The 23203-nt window shown below is 48.1% G+C and overlaps 1 pseudogene; it reads right to left on the bottom strand.

Annotated features, from left to right (window-relative positions):
* LOC129716423 (mothers against decapentaplegic homolog 4-like) overlaps positions 1-23203 on the bottom strand; it is a 48330-nt pseudogene that overhangs the window by 7903 nt on the left and 17224 nt on the right.

The following is a 23203-nucleotide window of genomic DNA, read 5'->3' as shown; positions in this document are numbered from 1 at the left end:
GCAGGTCCCGCACCAGACGCGGGCACTCACCTGGCCTTCTCGCTGGAATCAGTGCGGTGTACGTTGGAGAGCTGGCCAAGGCAGAAGCGGTCTCCGCCCGACGGGTCCACGTAGCCGTCCACAGTCACGACCGGGCAGCTAGCGGGGACCTTGAACATCTCGCCCACCTGAACGTCCATCTCAAAGTAGGTGATGGAACACCAGAACTCCGGGCCTGGCGGGGGAACGAACGGGAGGGATGATAGAAACATAGAAAAAGTTTAGGGGTAATATGAGGGGGAACTTCTTTACTCAGAGAGTGGTAGCGGTGTGGAATGAGCTTCCAGTGGAAGTGGTGGAGGCAGGTTCATTGGTATCATTTAAAAATAAATTGGATAGGCATATGGATGAGAAGGGAATGGAGGGTTATGGTATGAGTGCAGGCAGGTGGGACTAAAGGAAAACAAGTTGTTCGGCACGGACTTGTAGGGCCGAGATGGCCTGTTTCCGTGCTGTAATTGTTATATGGTTATTATATGGTTATATGGAAGAGAGATCTGTTTAATTTTGTGTCTGTGCCTATCTGAGTAAAGCCAACTATTGGGTACGAGTATAGCACAAAATAGCACAACATTCCCTCCTACATTTCTCATGGACATTCACTCATCTGAACATGTTTAAGGCATGAGTGTGTGAAGAGACGGCTCCCGAGTAAGAGTGAGAACAACACCGCAGGCAGGTGGGACTAAGGGTAAAAAAGTTGTTCGGCACGGACTTGTAGGGCCGAGATGGCCTGTTTCCGTGCTGTAATTGTTATATGGTTAAAATAGGTGCAGGAGTAGGCCATTCGGCCCTTCGAGCCTGCACCGCCATTCAATATAATCATGGCTGATCATCCAACTCAGTATCCCATCCCTGCCTTCTCTCCATACCCCCTGATCCCTTTAGCCACAAGGTCCACATCTAACTCCCTCTTAAATATAACCAATGAACTGTGCGGCTTCAACTACCTTCTGTGGCAGAGAATTCCACAGATTCACCACTCTCTGTGTGTGAAAAATGTTTTTCTCATCGCGGTCCTAAAATATTTCCCCCTTATCCTTAGGGATGAGGGAGGTGATATCAAAGAGGTGGAGAGGGTTTGATCCCGCTCACGGGTGCTGTCCCTACGGAGTTTGCACGTTCTCCCCGAGATCTTCGGTTTCCTCTCACGCTCCAAAGACATAGAAACAAAGAAAATAGGTGGAGGAGGAGGCCATTCGGCCCTTCGAGCCAGCACCGCCATTCATTGTGATCATGGCTGATCGCCCCCAATCAGTAACCCGTGCCTGCTTTCTCCCCATATCCCTTGATTCCACTAGCCCCTAGAGCTCTATCTATAGAAAGCTTGGTCCAAGAGATTGATTCCTATTGAGTATTTTCCCCTTCACCTTGAACCTGTGTCCTCTGCTCCTCGATTCCCCTACTCTGGGCAAGAGACTGTGCCCGATCTATTCCTCTCATGATTTTGAGCACCTCGATAAGATGGGGCATCTTGTTCGGCATGGGCGAGTCGGGCCGAAGGGCCTGTTTCTGTGCCGTACGCCCACCCGGGAAGAACATGAAGTGCAGTTATTCTAGTTTGGGTTTGGCCTCGATCTGTCAGCGGAGGGGGCAGGGGATAGAGAGGGAGGTCGGTGCGGGAATGGGAAGGGGAGTAGATTATCCGAAAACTTTCCTACCTGGATGGTTGGAGATTGGCTGCTGATAGGATGCCCCGTTGTGATGGGATGAGCCTGAAATGAAACAAAGCGCATCATTGATTATTGATTTATTCTGACCTTTGGTTAGTTTAGTTTAGAGATTCAGTGTGGAAACATGCCCTTCAGCCAACTTAGTCCATGCCAATGGTAGACAAAAATGTTGGTGAAACTCAGTGGGTGAGGCAGCATCTATGGAGCGAAGGATTAGGTGACGTTTCGGGTCGAGACCCGGAAGGGTCTCGACCTGAAACGTCACCTATTCCTTCGCTCCATAGATGCTGCCTCATCCACTGAGTTTCCAGACCCGAAACGTCACCTATTCCTTTGCTCCATAGATGCTGCCTCATCCACTGAGTTTCCAGACCCAAAACGTCACCTATTCCTTCGCTCCACAGATGCTGCCTCTCACCCGCTGAGTTTCTCCAGCATTTTTGTCTACCTTCGATTTTCCAGCATCTGCAGTTCCTTCTTGAACAAATAGTCCAAGCCGAATATTCTTTCACCCGTTATAGACAATAGGTGCAGGAGTAGAGGCCATTCGGCCCTTCGAGCCAGCACCGCCATTCAATGTAATCGCGGCTGATCATCCCCAATCAGTACCCCGTTCCTGCCTTCTCCCCATATCCCCTGATCCCTTTAGCCACAAGGTCCACATCTAACTCCCTCTTAAAAATAGCCAATGAACTGTGGCCTCAACTACCTTCTGTGGCAGAGAATTCCACAGATTCACCACTCTCTGTGTGAAAAATGTTTATCTTGTCTATCTTTAAGAGCCCTATCTAGCTCTCTCTTGAAAGCATCCAGAGAACCTGCCTCCACCCCCCTCTGAGGCAGAGAATTCCACAGACTCACAACTCTCTGTGTGAGAAAAAGTGTTTCCTCGTCTCCGTTCTAAATGGCTTACCCCTTATTCTTAAACTGTGTGTGTGTGTGTGTGGCCCCTGGTTCTGGACTTCCCCCAACATCGGGAACACGTTTCCTGCCTCTAGCGCAGTGGTTCCCAACGTGGGGCGTACGCCCCACAGGGGGGCAATTTGATTTTTAAGGGGAGCAATTGAGCACGACTGAGGAGGTCTGGGTCCAAATTTTCGATTTTTATTTTTTAGGATTTTCCAGCAGGTAAATATATGTAGTTTGTGTTTCAGATGTTATTTTGAGTAAATAATTTTTTTGGGGGTAAAAAAGGTCTTTATTGTGTAGTTATTACAACCAAGGTATTGCCGTTTTAAGGTTCTTCAGCTGAAACGGAGTTCACTTTTTAAATGATAAGAATTATATATCACCACATGGGGGGGGGGGGGGCATCAGGATTTTAGAGGTGATTAGGTGGGGCATGGCCAAAAAAAGGTTGGGAACCACTGCCTCTAGCGTGTCCAAACCCTTAACAATCTTATATGTTTCCGTGACATCCTACCCGCTCTCCCCCTACGCACAAGGCCGTGTCCAAAGATGTGAGGAGCGGCCCCTTTAGATGCTGCAGCAGGGGCTGTAGCCTCACACACTCCATGCACAGGCGCACTCACCGTTGTGCGCTGCGAGCGGCTGCGGAGAGGGGGCGGCGTGTCGCAGGAGAAACGGCATCACCGCCGACTGTGACGTCTGACCTGCGGATGACAAAACCACATGGAGTTAGAAGGATGAGAGGGCATCTCATTGAAACATATAAGATTGTTAAGGGCTTGGACACACTAGAGGCAGGAAACATGTTCCCGATGTTGGGGGAGTCCAGACCCAGGGGCCACACACACACAGTTTAAGAATAAGGGGTCGGCCATTTAGAACAGAGACGAGGAAACACTTTTTATCACGGAGAGTTGTGAGTGTAGAATTCTCTGCCTCAGAGGGCGGTGGAGGCCGGTTCTCTGGATGCTTTCAAGAGAGAGCTCAATAGGGCTCTTAAAGATAGCGGAGTCAGGGGATATAGGGAGAAGGAAGGAACGGGGTTTAGTTTAGTTTAGTTTCGAGATACAGCAGAGACGATTTCTGGGGGGGGGACACAGTTTAAGAATAAGTGGCTGGCCATTTAGAACGGAGATGAGGAAACACTTTTTATCACAGAGAGTGGTGAGTCTGTGGAATTCTCTGCCTCAAGAGGGCGGTGGAGGCCGGTTCTCTGGATGCTTTCAAGAGAGAGCTAGATAGCTACTACTTTGGATAAAAACTGTTTTTAAGTCTGGCTGTGGCCTTAGATAGAGCTCTAGGGGCTGGTGGACTCAAGGGATATGGGGAGAAGGCAGGCACGGGCTATGGGGAGAAGGCAAGCACGGGTTATTGATTGGGGACGATCAGCCACAATCACATTGAATGGCGGTGCTGGATCGAAGGGGCGAATAATAATAATAATAATAACTTTATTTATAAAGCGCTTTTAGACAACATCAGTTACCACAAAGTGCTGTACATGGGAAGTCAACAAAAAGTTATTACAAACTACTAAAACCATTAAGACGACAGGACTATAAAAACAGTAAAAATTAAAAGACATTTAAAAGCACTAAAACAGGAACAATGTCTCAGCCAGTGTCGAAAGCCAGTGAATAAAAGTGAGTTTTTAGGGAGGATTTAAAGATGGACAGTGAAGGGGCCTGTCTGATCTGCAGCGGCAAGGTGTTCCAGAGTGCCGGGGCAGCAACAGAAAAGGCTCTATCCCCTCTGAGCTTCCGCTTACACCTTGGTACCTACTAATGGCCTACTCCTGCACCTGTTGTCTATTGGCTGCAGGGAGGGGTGTTAAGACAGTGAGCAACCGGAGAGATGGGCTTACAGTAATGGCTCGGGTGGTGGAGAGACTGTTGGTGTTGCCCGTGGCCGTTCTGCTGGGGCCCGATGCTCGGACTGTAGGCCGCCGTGCTGCTGCCCATCCACGTCGCTGTTGTATCTGCGGGAGGAGGAAGAGAAAGAGAAGAGAAACAAAAAACCCTCAACACTATTGCAATCAAAAATGCACACTTTCGGAATGATTGCCCACCATTCATGAACCCGAGGTGAAACTTCAATGCCGCTGATCTCAATAACATCGGATGCTGTCACAGAGGCGCAGGGCGTGGAAACAGGCCCTTCTGCCCTTCCTCTCTGCCCCTCCCTCTGGTCTATATCACTGGCTCCCCTCCATCCTCCCATCCCCCCCCCCCCAACTCTGGTGCCCATTATGTTCCCCCCCTCTCTTATACCACTTTGGCCAACCAGAGTTGTTTTTGTTAATGTGCTATAGAAATAAAAGTGACTTGACTTGACTTGACTAGTGACGACCATGCAGCAAGGGCAAACTCGACAGAGGTCGTGAAAGTGGGACGGGCTCTTTTGTCAGTAGAGGGCCTGTCCCACGGGCACGGGACTCCATGCGGCAAGCGCGACCTAACGCGGTCGCTTGAGCCGTACGGCCTCGCGGGGGCCGGTCCCACTTCGATCGCCGGAGCCGTATGGAGTTGTGCGGAGCTGGTCCCGACACCGCGCCGTGGGGCGGGGCTCCGAAAAACTGGCCGTTCACAAATTCTGCGCGGCAACGGCCCGCGGCCGTACGTCACGTGCGAACTTCACGCGGACTTCATGTCACTCACTCGACCTCCGCGCAGCCCCCGCTTCTGGTTAGGTCGCTCTTGCCGCATGCAGGCGCATGCTGGTGGCCCTTTAGGTCGCGCTTGCCGCATGGAGTCGCATGCTGGTGGGACAGGCCCTTTAGTTAAGGGAACAAAGGCGCGAGCGCAGCCACTTACTGTGGTACGGCGGCTTCAGTGGGGGGTATCCGTTCTGCTGCGATGGGTGAGGGGGGGCAGTGGGGGGGGGGGGCGTCGGGGGGGGGTGGTGCCATCTGCTGCAGCGGCGGGGCGATCTGTAACAGCCCCTCGCTGTGATTCATGGAGTTGAGGGAGCTGCTGGCTGCTGAGAGAGAGAGAGAAGGAGAGAGAGTTAAAGAGAGAGAGAGAGGGTTGAACAATTCACCATCAGCCGAGGGGTTTCCAAACTCCTCCGATTAAAATTCCCGAAATGATTCCGACCCGTTCACAGTTTGGCCGTCCGACAGGAGCGAGTGGGAAAGGGAGAGAGAGAGAGAGACGACGTGACTTGTGAGACGGGGGGGGGGGGGGGGGGAGGATACCACAGGAGGGAATGACCATAGGGGGAAGGGGAAGACATAATAACAGGGGGTATCAGAGTGGGGGGGATGAGAATTTTGGGAGTGGGAGACCAGAGTTGGGAGCAGAGTGGGGGGGGGACCAGATTGGGGGGGGGGGGGGGGGGGGGGGGGGCACACACCAGTGGGGTAAAGAAGGAGGGAACCAGAGTGGTTGTGGGGGGAGAAACAGAATTGGGACCAGAGTTGGGGGAGGGGGGGAGGAAGGGAGGGGAGCCAGTGGGAGAGGCAGAGAAGGAGGGCAGAAGGGGGGCGTGGGGAGGGGGAAAACAGAATGGGGGTACCAGAGCGGGGGGAGGGGGGGGGGTGGCAGAGTTGCCGGGGGGGGGGGGGGGGAAGAAGGGGGGAACCAGAGTGGTTGGGGGAGAGGGGGTGAAACAGAATGGGGGTCGGGAGGGGGAGGAGGGAACAGAGTTGGGGAGAGGGGAAGGAGGGAGTAGAACTAGAGTGGGGAAGAACAGAGGGAGGGGTAGAGAAGGAGGGCAGATGGGGTGGAGTGGGAGGGAGGGGGGGGGCAGAGACATGCACATACACAGCTCCACTCCCCTTCCTGCTGGACATATACAGGAAGAGATGTATCAGCAGAGCCATCTCCATCATCAAAGACCCTTACCACCCATCGCATGACATTTTCTCCATCCTGCCATCTGGGAAGAGGTACAGGAGCATTAGCTGCAAAACCAGCAGGATGCTCCTCCGCTTCTTCCCACAGGCTATAAGACTGCTAAATGGACTTTGCCCCCTGCCAAGTATCGCGCACAAACCCCCAACCTGGACACACTGCAGCAGAGCCACTGTTGTGCCGCTGCCGGTCGGAACGCCTGTTGAATGTTTAGTAGAGTGTTAAATTTGTTCATGATACATGTATTTTTTATTTCTATTTATTTTTCATGCACACTGAATGGACGGACACTGGTTGAGCAACGTCTTTTTTGTTTCCTCTGGGTATGCGAATACTCAGGAAATGACAATAAAGATATACAATACAATACAATACAAAAGCCATTTTAGAATAGTTCTGGCAGGCAGAAAACCGAATGGGATCATTTCACAACATCAGGAGCCGACCTGGTTTGTGACCGACTCCAAACACCAAACACTAATGATGAAACACCATTGATCAAGCATGTGAAACTACAAACTATCAGATCAAAGGGAGGCTACAGATTTCTGGCTGTTGAGTAGAGCAACTACTCGTGGATAAAAGCTTTAGGCAGGACCGACTCAGCTTATCAAGAAGGTTCTCTGCACAAATGAAGGCAAGAGGCCAGCTATTAAACAAGCTTGACAAAGTATTTTCCAAAGGTAGACAAAGGCTCAACTGCTCTCCCTGGATGACATATACAGGGCCCGATGCTTGCGCTGGGCCACAAACATCAAGCAGGACACATCCCACCCACCCTGCCAACCACCTTGTCTGCTACCCTCTGGGAGGCGATACAGGTCTCTGAAGACTAAAAAATAGTTTCTACCCATGTGCGATAAAAAGAACTTAACTCTAACTTTAAATTAAATTGACTATCTTTAAATTGGATAGTTATATGGATGGGAAGGGAATGGAGGGTTATGGTCTGAGCGCAGGTATATGGGCTAGGGGAGATTATGTGTTCGGCACGGACTAGAAGGGTCGAGATGGCCTGTTTCTGTGCTGTAATTGTTATATGGTTATATGGTTAACAGTGAATACTGCGGGAAGTACAATATAATTCGGGGTGCAAGATAACGCACAATATTCTTTTGAAATATTTTTAATACCTATTAATTATTTTCTTTGCTGATCTTGTGTATGTGTGAGTCAATGGCTGTTGTGTTTTGTCCTTTTTAAATCTTTTATCCTGTGTCTTCTATGTGGACTTTCTGTGTTTGTGCTTTTTTTTTTTTTTTTTTTTTTAAATTCAATTTCAATTTTAATTTTAATATGTCTCATTATTTATTTTTTTTTTTGGTGATTTTTTTTAATGATACTGCCTGTAAGGAAAATTCATTTCGTTGTCTCAAATTGAGACAATGACAATAAATTTGAATACAATACAATACAATACACACCGAAGGAGATGCAATGGAATTTCGTTGGACAGTGGTTGTGCATTGGCAACAAACGTAGTCTATAAAGGTGCTGGAGAAACTCAGTGGGTGCAGCAGCATCTAAGTAGGTATGTTACAAAACGCGATTTTTACTAGGCTGTACTAATCGCAGATGTTCAGCCTAGTAAATCATTAACGAAAAATCGCTGCAAGACCCGGTCGCAAAAGGTATTATTAGTTTTATAGGCCTCGATAATATAGTTATAATAGTTTAAAATTACTGTCTCATTCCGCAACCTCTCGCAGCCCCAGGGTTTTATAAAGCAAACAATTAAAGGTATGTACCTTATTTTTACATTAAATGGGGCATATATATAACCCTATATATCAAGTTATCTATAGCGAGTAGTTCATTTTGGGCTTTTTATATCCCGCAGTATTTTTCTCGGCATTTGAGGGCACTAATCCAGCGCGATGTCAACGTTCTAAACCAGCGCGCGTTCACATGAACCCACTAGAAAGCCGATTTAAATGGGCATTTATTTACAGCAATTGAACACTAAATTCCTTCCATTTGGTCTATAAATTAATGTAAATTAGATATAAAAATCATGTTATATTGTGAATTATTTGTGAATAATCTTTGGACACTTAGGCTATTTAAAAATGTTAATCTTTCCTTAAGAAATGGGCTTTTGATTATCCAAGATCACAGCTTTTTTGTAATGTCCATTGAAAATCAATAGGGAACAAGATGCTAATTTCCGAGTATGAAAATGGCCATCACTTTTTTAATACTTGAGATATGAAAGTGAATTTGGTGTCAAATTAAACATTGTTATGCTTTATCTGATGGGATAAATTGCAGACTTGATTTTTAAAATCTCAAAATTTTGTAACATTGCTAATGTAAGGAGCGAAGGAAATAGGCAACGTTTCGTCCCGAAACGTTGCCTATTTCCTTCGCTCCTTAGATGCTGCTGCACCCGCTGAGTTTCTCCAGCATTTTTGTCTCCCTTCGATTTTCCAGCATCTGCAGTTCCTTCTTTTTTTTAATTTTTTTTTTTGTTTATTTTATTAGAAGTTAATACAGCACAAAACAGTACAGTGGCACCTAATTTTAGGTGCCAACTATGTAATACCGTAATCCATTCTATGTACAACCTCTAGTTTTATGTTATAAGAAGGAAGTAAGCAGGACAAGAAAAAGAAAACAATAGAAAGGGGAAAAAGTGGAAAAATAGATGGTAGAGAGTAGAAAAACGTGAAGTGTGTATATAAAAAATAAAAAAAGGAAGGGAGAAAGTGGAAAGTAGAAATAGAAGAGAAGGCCCCTTAAAAGAGAATTTTTCAAATCTGTATTCGGAGATGTAGATCTATCCGTGTCATGAACTGAAATCAGCAATCCTTACGGTACCGCTGCATCACATGATTCCAAAAAGTCGATGAAAGGAGACCAACTCTTTAAGAATTGGTCATATTTATCTATTAGTCGGAGTCTCATTTCTTCAAGGCGTGCTATGTCCATCATATTCCTAATCCACATTTTAACAGTTGGTGTGGTTGTATTTTTCCAAAATTTAAGTATCAATTTCTTTCCCTGCAGTTCCTTCTTAAACAAAGTATTTTCAAGGCAGGATTTTGACCCCCGGGACGAGTGGAAGAGGCTACTCACGGGATGGAGACAAGGGAATGTTGGGGTAGTTGTGCACGGTCGGCCTGGACGTCTCTGGGATGGGCAGGACGGGCGGCGGCGGCGGCAGCGGCAGAGGCAGAGGCTGGGCGTAAGGCTCGGTGGGCAGCAGCGTCCTGGGCGGGTGCTTGGCCTGTTCCTCAGCGTGGGGCATCACCTGGGCACAGTCCAGCTGCACGCACTCGTGGATGAACTCGTCCTTCACCAGCCGGCTGGGTGGAGCTAACACAACACAACACAACACAACACACAGTGAGCTCGTTCAGAAGTCAGTCATGGCAGCAGAATCAGGCCACTCAGACCCCAGGCCACGCTCTCGTTTCACCCCCCAGCCATCGGACGTATAAAATGATAAAAAGCACTGGACAAGCTCGATGCAGGAAAAATGTTCCCAATGTTAGGGCGAGTCCGGAACCCGGGGCCACACACACACAGTCTTAGAATAAAAGAGAGGTCATTTAAGACTGAGGTGAGAAAAAAACTTTTCCACCCAGAGAGTTGCGAATTTACGGAATTCCCTGCCACAGAGGGCAGTGGAGGCCAAGTCACTGGATGGATTTAAGAGAGAGATAGATAGAGCTCTAGGGGCTAGTGGAGTCAAGGGATATGGGGAGAAGGCAGGCACGGGTTATTGATTGTGGACATGATCAGCCATGATTACAATGAATGGCGGTGCTGGCTCGAGGGGCCGAATGGCCTCCCCCTGCACCTATTTTCTATGAAAGAAGGTACAGGAGCCTGAAATGTCCAGATTCAAGAGCAGCTTCTTTCCCTACAGCCATTAAGGGCCTGTCCCACTTGGGCAACCTAATTGGCGAGTTTAGAAGACTTTAGAAGAGTTTAGGAGAGTTTGAATAAATGACGTTGAAGACCTCCTTCGACTATGTGGAAGACTAGCTTCGACCTCCTTCGACTATGTGGAAGACTAGCTTCGACCTCCTTCGACTATGTGGAAGACTAGCTTCGACCTCCTTCGACTATGTGGAAGACTAGCTTCGACCTCCTTCGACTATGTGGAAGACTAGCTTCGACCTCCTTCGACTATGTGGAAGACTAGCTTCGACCTCCTTCGACTATGTGGAAGACTAGCTTCGACCTCCTTCGACTATGTGGAAGACTAGCTTCGACCTCCTTCGACTATGATGAAGACTATCTTCGACTACCCTCAATTATCTACGACTAACATGCCGACCTACTACTTCGACTAAACCTACGAGTGAAAAAAGCACCAATTTTTTTCCACGGCGACCTTTTTTTTTAACTCACGGGCAGTTTTCAACATGTTGAAAAATACGCCGCGACCTAGCTGAGTCCTCGAGTACGCGGGGACTACTTTTGAGCTTGAAGGAGAGTTACGGAGACCTCCTAGGACCTCGTGTCGACCATGCTGCGAGTATGTCGAGGGCAAACTCGCCAGAACTCGCGGATTAGGTCGCTGCAGTGGGACAGCCCAGTTAGGCTATTAAACATCACAATCTCCAACTAGGCTCCAAACTATGTAGACCTGCGCATATTATTTTTTACTTTGTACTGTTGTCTATTTATTTGTCTATTTTTTAATCTATATACTGAACCTTATGTTGTTGTTTCTTGTGGGGTTTACAGAGTAATATGTTTGCATATAAGTGATAGGCGCAGAATTAGGCCATTCGGCCCGTCGAGTCTACCTCCCCCCCCATGCAACCATGTCGGCACTTTGTCCTTCTTTTCCCTTCTTGTTCTGGAATCCCCTACTCTAGGAAAACATAGAAAATAGGTGCAGGAGGAGGCCATTCGGCCCTTCGAGCCAGCACCACCATTCATTGTGACCATGGCTGATCGTCCCCAATCAGTACCCCGTTCCTGCCTTCTCCCCATATCCCCTGATTCCAATAGCCCCTAGAGCTCTATCTAACTCTCTCTTAAATCCATCCAGTGATTTGACCTCCACTGCCCTCTGTGGCAGGGAATTCCACAAATTCCCAACACTCTGGGTGAAAACGTTTTTTCTCACTACAGTCTTAAATGGCCTCCCCTTTCTTCTAAGACTGTGTGTGTGTCCCCTGGTTCTGGACTGGCCCAACATTGGGAACATTTTTCCTGCATCTAGCTTGTCCAGTCCTTTTATAATTTTATATGTTTCTCTAAGAGCCCCCCCCTCATCCTTCTAAACTCCAGTGAAAACAAGCCGAGTCTTTCCAATCTTTCCTCATATGACAGTCCCGCCATCCCAGGGATCAATCTCGTGAACCTACGCTGCACTGCCTCGATCACAAGGACGTCCTTCCTCAAATTAGGAGACCAAAACTAGGAGGTTATAAGCGTCATGATGTTATACTCCTCTGTAAGACAACCGCTCATCTTCCTGTGCTCCAAGGCACAATGTTCTGCACAGCCCAATCTCACCCTATAACACGGTTTCTCCAGACCTGAACATGTGTGAGTGAAAACGAGCGATGTCAAATACTCACCTGTATTCTGGAGGCTCAAACCTGCATGAGGAAGAAAAAAAAGAGATGTCTTAACATTTTGGGCGGTCACGGTGGCGCAGCGGCAGAGTTGCTGCCTTACGGCGAATGCAGCGCCGGAGACCCGGGTACCATCCCGACTACGGGCGCTGTCTGTGCAGAGTTTGTACGTTCTCCCCGTGACATTTCTCCAAGATCTTCGGTTTCCTCCCACACTCCAAAGAAATACAGGTTTGTAGGTTAATTGGCTTGTTAAATGTAAAAATTGTCCCCAGTGTAGTGTTGTAGCCCTGTCCCACTGTACGAGTTCATTCAAGAGTTCTCCCGAGTTTGCCCTGATTCGAACTCGGAGATTTACGGTAATGGCCGCTCGTCGGTACTCGGGGCTCTCGTGGACACTGTTTCAACATGCTGAAAAATGTTCCCGAGCTTACCCGAGCGTTTCCCAAGCACCTGCCGTTAGCGTTACGAGCCGCTAAGCGACGTCCCCGAGCTCCGACGTACCCGCTACGTCCTTACCACGAGTTCGATTATTTAAAAAACTCGGGAGAGCTCTTGGAATGAACTTGTACCGTGGGACAGAGCTATATCTTTGATCAGACTTGGACACAAGATGCTGGAGTAAAGGGCCTGTCCCACTTGAATGAACTCGTACAGTGGGACAGGGCTTTACGTGTGCGGGGATCGCTGGTCGGCACGGACCCGGTGGGCCGAAGGGCCTGTTTCCGTGCTGTATCTCTAAACTAAACATAGATGAATAAAGGGTAAAGTCTTCAATGTAGGGGTGAGGCATCTCATAGAGAGTCTGGGTAAACACAACAGCAGGACTGGTCAGAGCAACACGGTTTAGTTTAAGAGAGACAGCATGGAGAAAGGCCATTCAGCCCATCAATTCCATGCCCATCATAGATCACACCCTTGGTCGATTATCATTTGATGTGATCATTAGACTTTATAGATACAGCGTGGAAACAGGCCCGTTGCCCCACTGAGTTTGTGCCGCCCAACAATATCAGCGTACACACTAGGGGACAATTTACAGAAGTCAATTAACCGACAAACCTGGAGTGTGGGATGGAAACCGGAGCACCCGGAGAAAACCCACGCGGTCACAGGGAGAACGTGCAAACTCCGTACAGGCAGCATCCAAGGTCAGCATTGAACCCAGATCTCTGGAGCTTTAAGGCAGCAACCCCACTGGGGGAGCTGAGATCCCCCCCACCCCGATGCAGGAGCTTGATCGCCCCGACGAGGAGGCCCGCCACCGGCCACGGGAGTGAGATTGTCCCGTCAACGGAAGGCTCGAGGCCCCCCGACCGCTGGAGGACAAAGAAGGGAAGAGATTGAACTTTTTTTCGCCTTCCATCACAGTGAGGAATGTGGAGGAGTCACAGTGGTGGATGTTGATGTTGATGTTGAAATGCATTTTGTGTGTTCTGTTGCTTTTTTTGATGGCAAATCAAATTCCTCGTATGTTACAAAACATACTTGGCTAATGAAATATGATTATGATGATGAATGTCTGTTGTGCTGCTGCAAGTAAGAATTTCATTGTTCTGTTTCAAGAGTCAAGTGAGTTTATTGTCATGTGTCCCAGATAGGACAATGAAATTCTTGCTTTGCTTCAGCACAACAGAATATTGTAGGCATGAATACAGAACAGATCAGTGTGTCCATCGCTTCGGGCCGAAACCCTTCTTCTGAAGCATTTTCCTCGAACTGTGTCTGAAGAAGGGTTTCGACCCGAAACTTTGCCTATTTCCTTCGCTCCATAGATGCTGCTGCACCCGCTGAGTTTCTCCAGCACTTTTGTCTACCTTCCATTTTCCAGCATCTGCAGTTCCTTCTTGAACATAGTTCAGAGTTTGTTTGATGTTGTATTTAATAGTCTGATGGTTGTGGGGAAGTAGCTATTCCTGAACCTGGATGTTGCAGTCTTCAGGCTCCTGTACCTTCTACCTGAAGGTAGCGGGGAGATGAGTGTGTGGCCAGGATGGTGTGGGTCCTTGATGATGCTGCCAGCCATTTTGAGGCAGCGACTGTGATAGATCCCCTCGATGGTGGGGAGGTCAGAGCCGATGATGGACTGGGCAGTGTTTATTACTTTTTGTAGTCTTTTCCGCTCCTGGGCGCTCAAGATGCCGAACCAAGCCACGATGGGCTTTACAAAATTCTTAAGGGGTTGGACAGGCTAGATGCAGGAAGATTGTTCCCGATGTTGGGGAAGTCCAGGACAAGGAGTCACAGCTTAAGGATAAGGGGGAAATCCTTTAAAACCGAGATGAGGAGAACAGAGAGTGGTGAATCTCTGGAACTCTCTGCCACAGAGGGTAGTTGAGGCCAGTTCATTGGCTATATTTAAGAGGGAGTTAGATGTGGCCCTTGTGGCCTAGGGGATCAGAGGGTATGGAGAGAAGGCAGGTACGGGATACTGAGTTGGATGATCAGCCATGATCATATTGAATGGCGGTGCAGGCTCGAAGGGCCGAATGGCCTACTCCTGCACCTAATTTCTATGTTTCTATGATGCAACCGGTCAGCATGCTCTCTTCTGTGCACCTGTAGAAGTTCGAGAGAGTCCTCCTCGACATACCGACTCTCCGTAATCTTCTCAGGAAGTAGAGGCGCTGATGTGCTTTCTTTATGATTGCATCAGTGTTCTGGGACCAGGAGAGATCTTCAGAGATGTGCACGCCCAGGAATTTGAAGCTCTTGACCCTTGATATGGTAAAACACTCTGTTGACTTTTGTGAACCCGGATTTCTGGTGGTGGGGGGGGGGGGGGAGGGGAGGGGAGGGGAGGGAGAGAAGAAAAAACCCACAAAGGGTCGCTGCTAAAAGTATGGATACCTATTTGCCACTCACCGATCCCGGGTGAGACGACCCGCTCGTAATGGTAGGGGTTGACGCAGACGCTGTCGTACTTCAGGTCGAAGGCAAACTGACAGAACTTGGCGTGCTTCAGCTCATTCTTGTGCAGGTCCGGCCATCGCCACAGGCGAGCGTAGATCACGTGGGGAAAGCCTTTCCTCCCAGCGACCTGGAGAGAGGAGGGAAAAAAAAACAAAACACACAGGCAGGGTGAGTGAGAGTGAGAGTCGCTCCAAGTCCCAATGCATCAGTTCGAGGAAAATCGGCACTTCTGCCAGCAGGGAATTCAGGTTGAGTCACAGAGTGATACAGTGTGGGAACAGGCCCTTCGGCCCAACTTGCCCACATGTCGTTCATCATTAGAGCCTGGATCTTGCCATAAGTGGCATAAGTGCCTTTTAGAAACATAGAAAATAGGTGCAGGAGTAGGCCATTCGGCCCTTCGAGCCTGCACCGCCATTCAAAATGTTCGTAACGATTCCGTAAAAGGCCGTAGGAGTTGGTAGATATATCGTAGCGGCTCGTTATGCCAGCCGTAGGTACTCGTGGCATCAGGTAAGTCGGGACGTTTTTCCAGCCTGATAAAAAGGCTGGCAGTATCAACAAAGAGCCACAACATCCGGGCCACACACTCATCTCCCCGCTACCTTCAGGTAGAAGGTACAGGAGCCTGAAGACTGCAACGTCCAGGTTCAGGAATAGCTACCTCCCCACAGCCATCAGGCTTTTAAACCTGGCTCGGACAAAACTCTGATTATTAATAACCAATTATCTGTTATTAGCACTTTTATTCATTCATGTGTGTATATATTTATATTATGGTATATAGACACGTCGATCTGTTCTGTAGTAAATGCCTACTATGTTCTATTGTGCTGAAGCAAAGCAAGAATTTCATTGTCCTATCAGGGACACATGACAATAAACTCACTTGAACTTGAACTTGAAAAATGTCCACGAGTGTAAATATGGTCGGGAAGAAAGAAATTGCAACTTTTTACTCGTATGGAGGGCATCGAAATAGTCGTGGGAATTCGTAGACGCCTGTGAACATCGTCGTGGAAGGTCGTAGGAGTTCGTACATTACCACGACCTTGATTATTTCTTTTAGTCAAGTCAAGTCACATTTATTTCTATAGCACATTTAAAAAACAACTCTCGTTGGCCAAAGTGCTTTACATTTGTTATAAGAATAGCACAACAAAACAGACTACATACATATATACACGTAGCCCTCACTCAGAGGACGTCAGGAAAGTAAGTAAGTCATTTTTATTTATATAGCACTTTTAAATCAAATCACGTTGAAGCCAAAGTGCTTTACAGAGAAGAAATTAGATTTCCATACATCCATATGGCTTGGGAGTATAGATAAGTCTTTAGTCTTGACTTAAAAGAGTCGATGGAGGGGGCTGTTCGTTCTGATGGGAAAGAGGATGCTGTTCCACAGCCTAGGGGCTGCAACCGCAAAGGCGCGATCGCCCCTGAGCTTATGCCTAGACCGTGGGATATTCAGCAGCCCCAAGTTGGCCGATCTGAGGGGCCTGGAGGTGGAGTGGCGGGTGAGAAGACTTTTTATGTTGGTGGGGGCAAACCCGGCAAAGGTTTTGAATTAAGGCGTGAACGTTGGACAGGCCCTTGACTATTAATGTTAATTCAGTTCTCTCTCATGCTGTTATTTGGTTACTGCCTCCTTGGTGGAGTTGCTGCCTTACAGCGCCAGAGACCCGGGCTTGTTTCCGCTCTGTATCTCTAAACTAAACTAAACCACCCACGTTCTCCAGAGATGGTGCCTGGCCCGCTGCGTTACTCCAGCACTTTGTGTGTCCTACTTAGAACACCAGATGGCAATATGTCCAGCTCTAACATAATCTCTGAGAGTACAGAAGACTATTATCCCATTAGCCTTTTAATTAAACTATCGCTAGGCTGTAGATGGATGTTTTTTTGCCTGCTTACTTTGCAAATCACTACTCATCCAGATTTCCCAGCTTCTTGCTATCTGGGAAATGCTCAGAAATCCAAGGTCCAAAGTGGATGGCCTCAGGGTGGAAATACATTAAATTCCATTTGCCAGAGTTTAGCTCACTTAGTTAAACTGTCAATCATCCCGATGCAGCCGTCTGCATTATTTATTGCATCGTGCAGTTTGGTGCCATCAGCAAATGTAGACAAAATGGCTTCGTTCCTGCAACATTCAGATACGATGAAATAGTTGTTCGCATATCTGGGGCAAACTACTAGTCAATCCCTGCCCCTCATTGTGAGTTGAGTCACAATGGCGCAGCGGTAGAGTCGCTGCCTCACAGCGCCGGAGACCCGGGTTCAATCCCGACCACGGGTGCTGTCTGTACGGAGTTTGCACGTTCTCCCCGTAACCTGCGTGGGTTTTTAAACAAGATCATAAGATCATAAGGAATAGGAGTAGAATTCGGCCAATCAAGTCTACTCCACCATTCAATCATGGCTGATCTATCTCTATAGATACTGCTCTAGGGGCTAGTGGAATCAAGGGATATGGGGAGAAGGCAGGCGCGGGTTATTGATTGGGGACAATCAGCCATGATCACAATGAATGGCGGTGCTGACTCGAAGGGCCGAATGGCCTCCTCCTGCACCTATTTTCTATGTTTCCTAACCCCACTCTCCTGCCTTCTCCCCATACCACTGATACCTGTACTAATCTCTGCCTTAAAAAATATCCACTTACTGCAGGTTTGTAGGTTAATTGGCTTGGTGTAAATGTAAAAAATAGTCCCTACAGTACGTAGGATAGTGTTAATGAACCGGTGGGCCAAAGGGCCTGTTTCCACACTGTATCTCAAAACTAAAAGGAAGGAGAAGAGGAGGAATTTCTTTAGCCAGAGGGTGGCGAATCTGTGGAATTCAGTGTTGGAGTCCAAGTCATTGGGTATTTTTAAACATAGAAAATAGGTGCAGGAGTAGGCCATTCGGCCCTTCGAGCCAGCATCGCTATTCAATATGATCATGGCTGATCATCCAAGATCAGTACCCTGTTACTGCTTTCTCCCCATGTCCCTTGATTCCGTCAGCCCTAAGAGCTAAATCTAACTCAAAGCAGAGATTAACAGATTCTTGGTTAGTAAGTGGAAGGTTATGGGGAGAAGGTACTAGACTCGATGGGCCGAAGGGCTTAATTCTGCTCTTATTGCTTATGAACATCAGAAATTAGAAGGTAGACAAAAATGCTGGAGAAACTCAGTGGGTGAGGCAGCATCTATTGAGCAAAGGAATAGGTGACGTTTCGGGTCGAGACCCTTCTGGAAACTCAGCGGGTGAGGCAGCATCTATGGAGCGAAGGAATAGGTGACGTTTCGGGTCGAGACCCTTCTGGAAACTCAGCGGGTGAGGCAGCATCTACGGAGCGATGGAATAGGTGACGTTTCGGGTCGAGACCCTTCTGGAAACTCAGCGGGTGAGGCAGCATCTATGGAGCGAAGGAATAGGTGACGTTTCGGGTCGAGTTCCTTCTGGAAACTCAGCGGGTGAGGCAGCATCTACGGAGCGAAGGAATAGGTGACGTTTCGGGTCGAGGACCCGAAACGTCACCTATTCCTTCGCTCCATAGATGCTGCCTCACCCGCTGAGTTTCTCCAGCATTTTTGTCTACCTGCGTGTTTAGTATAGATATTTTTAAATCAAAGAAAAAGGGGGTGAATGCACTTTCAAAAGCAAGCTGGGATGGGGTGCTTCCTCTGTTGAGGTGAGACAATGGTAAAAATGCAAGCCTTCATCAGAGATCCCACCAGTGGGTCGAGAGCTGCAGAGAGCAGGCCACAACCAACCCATTTCCAAGCCGAGTGAATGGACGACGTCAGCACTGGGAAAACCAAAATCATTACAGCTTGTAACCTATATCCACACTCAAATCTGACACAGTGTAAAAGAATCGTAAGCTGCATAAGCGCCAACAAGCACTCTGGGGGTCAGATAAAATATCCCCTCAGTTAGAATCGCTACTCTTTCCCGGTCAGATGGAGCTTGCATTAGGTACAGACGAGGCACTCTGCCTGCATTAATGTGCCTGCACTCAAAGCCCCCAAAGAGCAACATCCACTACGCTGATGAAAAACACAAGTCCCTTCGAGGATCGGGCATCAATCATTCAGCAGTGTCTAATTGGCAATTATTGGTGTGATCTCAATCCAGTCTGCCCGACCCGTAAACAGCAGCCGAGCAGCTGGGGTGGGATAGAATGCAGCGGGTGGCTCTACTGAACACAAACTGTCACTCACACAGTCTCACTTACACACTCACACTTACTCGCGCACACAATCTCGCACGCACACACTCTCGCTCCGTCACGCACACTCACGCATGCACACACTCGCTCTGGCACGCATATTCTCGCACACACACACACACTCGCACGCTCGGGCACGCATACTCTCGCATGCACACTCTCATGCACGCACACACACACACACACACACTCTCGCTCGCACACATGCACCCTCGCTTGCTCGCACACGCACCCTTATGAATGAGGGGGGCACAGTGGCGCAGCGGTAGAGTCGATGCTTGACAGTGCCAGACATCCAAGTTTGATCCTGACCACGGGTGCTGTCCGTACGGAGTTTGCACGTTCTCCCTGCGAATCCCATGGGTTTTCTCCGGGTTTCCTTCCCCCACTCCAAAGACGTGCCGGTTTACAGTTGAATTGGCTTCTGTACAATCGTAAATTATCCCCAGTGTGCAGTCAAGAGGCAAGAGAGTTTTACTGTCATGTGTCCCAGATAGGACAATGACATTCTTGCTTGCTGCAGCACAACACAATATGTAAACATAATACAGAACAGGAGATAAAAGTTCAGTGTGTGTATAGACCAGAGGATGACAGTGCAAGTGTACAGGGTGATTGCTGGTCGGCACGGACCGCGTGGGTGAACAGGGCCTATCTCCACGCCGCATCTTTAGAGCGTAACGTCTATATCAGTTCATCTTGATAACAAGCTTTCGTGGGGAAACCACGTGGATAACACAGTCACTAGGATTCCTTAGATAAAACCTCTGGTTCTGCCCAAAGGAAGTGAAAACCACAGCATATACAACATTGGTTAGACCCTTACTGGAATACGCTTCATGCGTCTGGGACCCATACAAAACTGGTCATATCAACAAACTAGAAGGGGCACAGAGGAAAGCAGCACGCTTTAGCATCGGGAACTACAATAGAGGTAGCAGTGTCACCCAGATGCTGTCCGACCTGGAGTGAAAAACGCTGGAAACAAGAAGGGCAAGGAACAGACCAGCCATGCTGTACAAGATTCACAAGGGGATGGTGGGCATAACTGCAGATAGATACATAACATACTCAACAGACAGGAGAACAAGAGAGAGAAATGATATGCAAATTGAAACCCCATTCGCCAAGAAAGATATTTATAAGAACTCATTCTTTGTAAGAACCTTAAGGGAGTGGAATAAACTAGACAACAATATAGTCAAATCACCTTCACTAGATAGTTTTAAGGGGGCACTAACAGCACGTTAGTACGCACAACACCTCCAATTTCTGTTCCATTCTGTTTGTAGTTTGTTTGGTTGTTTGTTTGTTTGTCTTTTTGCAAAGTCCGCGAGCATTGCCACTTTTCATTTCACTGCACATCTCGTATGTGTATGTGACGAATAAACTTGACTTGACTTAATATGCAGAGTACTGCCCTGCCGACTGCAAATTCAGAAGGTACCAGCACGGCAGGAGTTAACAAACCGTAGGTAGACGCGATAGATGGCAGCTGATTACTTGAGCAGGTTAATGATATGAAACTTAAGGGCCCAGAAGCATTCCTTCAGCCAGGCTGGGCTCTGAAACGTGACACCCTCCCTTCATCTCGCTGACCCCTGCGACCCGGCTCAGGGTTTCTTGTTTATCCCATTGTGGTGAGATGTCAAAACTTATCGAGTGATGCCGGCTTCACTGGCGCCACTGTGCAATGTACACCGGCTCCGACCCATATTCACGTTGCATCAAGGGCACCAAAACCCCCCACGCAGACACCCAAACTGCTCCTGCTACTCGCAGGCCTCAGCTTATTAGGGCATTTTATATACACCAAGTCGAGTCAAGTCAAGAGAGTTCATTGTCATGTGTCCCAGATAGGACGCTGACATTCTTGCTTGCTGCAGCACAACAGAATATTGTAAGCATAAATACAGAACAGTTCAGTGTGTCGATGTAGCATAGACCTTATATATATATATATACACACACATAAATAAACAGATAAAGTGCAATAGGCTGTTATCGTTCAGAGTTTTTAAGAAGGAACTGCAGATGCTGGAAAATCGAAGGTACACAAAAATGCTGGAGAAGCTCAGCGGGTGCAGCAGCATCTATGGAGCGAAGGAAATAGACAACGTTTCGGGCCGAAACCCTTCTTAACGTTGCCCATTTCCTTCGCTCCATAGATGCTGCTGCACCCGCTGAGTTTCTCCAGCACTTATGTCTACCATAGTTCAGAGTTTGTTTGATGGTGAGTTTAATAGTCTGATGGCTGTGGGGAAGTAGCTGTTCCTGAACCTGGATGTACCAGATTTCAGGCTGCTGTACCTTCTACCTGATGGCAGCAATGGAGAGATGAGTGTGTGGTTGGATATTTCGGGCCGAAAACACATTAAAAAAACAAAGATAGATGCAAAACGCTGGAAGTAACTCGCGGCTCAGGCAGCATCTCTGGAGAACATGGATCGGTGACAATTCGGGTCGGGACCCTTCTTAAGACCACCTATCTGTCTTCTCAAGAGATTGTGTGTCTATCTTCGCTATTAACCAGCATCTGCTGTTCCTTTTTACTGCACACAGTCATCCACTTCCTGAGTTGAATGTAGGGAGATCCTATCTCTTCCTCAAGACACACACACACACAACTTGTCTTTAAAGTCTGCAGAAAGGTCCTGACCCGAAGCATCATCTAGTCATTCATGTTTAAGAAGGAAGTGCAGATGCTGGAAAAATCGAAGGTAGACAATAATGCTGGAGAAACTCAGCGGGTGTGGCAGCATCTATGGAGCGAAGGAATAGGTGACGTTTCGTGTCGAGACATCACCTCTTCGCTCGATAGATGCTGCCTCACCCGCTGAGTTTCTCCAGCATTTTTGTCTACCTAGTGATTCATGTCCTCCAAAGATGCTGCCTGACTTCCTGAGTTAATCCAGCACTTTGTGTTCTATAGTGCGAGTGGGTGATCGATGGGCGGTGTGGACTCAGTGGGCCGAAGGGCCAATTTCCACGCTGTATCTCTAAACATTGGAATGCATTTACTCGTTTGGGGTGGGTGATCGATGGTCGTTGTGGACTCGGTGGGCCAAAGGGCCCGCTTCCGTGCAGCATCTCTAAATTGATCTAGAGGATGCATTTAAGCATCTAGAATTGAACTAGAAGATGCATTTAAGCATCCAGTACGGGTAATCAATGGTCGGTATGGACTCGATGGGCTGAAGGGCCCAGTTTCCATGCAGTCTCTCCAAACTGACATCGACTATGACTGCGGAGGCTGCATTTACTCATCTGCTGAGGGCAGCAATTTCATTCTCAGGACCAGCACCCCATTCAAGATAGATTACGCCTTCATGTAAGCAGAATAAGTACCGTGTGCATGCCCTGGGACTGCAGAAACTGTCGGGAATTAGGGCAGTCACGGTGGCGCAGCGGTAGAGTTGCTCCCTTACAGCGCTTGCAGCGCCGGACACCCAGGTTCGATCCCGACTACGGGTGCTGTCTGTACAAAGTGTGTACGTTCTCCCCGTGGGTTTTCTCCGAGATCTTCAGTTTCCTCCCACACTCCAAAGACGTACAGGTTTGTAGGTTAATTGGCTTGGTGTTGTCCCTAGTGTTGGTGTGCGGGGATCGCTGGTCGGCACGGACTCGGTGGGCCGAAGGGCCTGTTTCTGCGCTGTATCTCAAGACTAAACTAAATGAGAGAGTGGCTTTGCCAAGGCCACACAGTTTTACGGCTTGGACTGCTCTTTCACTTCCAGCAGGGTCAGTGAACCTGACATTCTCTCTAATCCCACTAGATCCACACTGCCTTTTGACAAGGCTTTGTGTTCCCTCATCTGTTGCCTGCAGAAGTGGACAACACACTGTTGCAGACAAAACATAGTCTTGCCCTCCCGGCTGGATGCCAAGTCAAGGCCAGTGTAACTGAACACAGACACACAGGCACATGCACACACAGGTACACGCACACACACACACACACACGCACGCACACGCACACACACGCACACACACACAAATAGACACACACAAACACATAGATACACACACACAGATACACATAGATGGAGA

This window comes from Leucoraja erinacea, unplaced genomic scaffold (genome assembly GCF_028641065.1).
Source record: "Leucoraja erinacea ecotype New England unplaced genomic scaffold, Leri_hhj_1 Leri_231S, whole genome shotgun sequence".
In the NCBI taxonomy this organism is placed as follows: domain Eukaryota; kingdom Metazoa; phylum Chordata; class Chondrichthyes; order Rajiformes; family Rajidae; genus Leucoraja; species Leucoraja erinaceus.
Note: the sequence above shows the minus strand (reverse complement) of the source record. Positions and strands in the feature narration are given on the sequence as shown.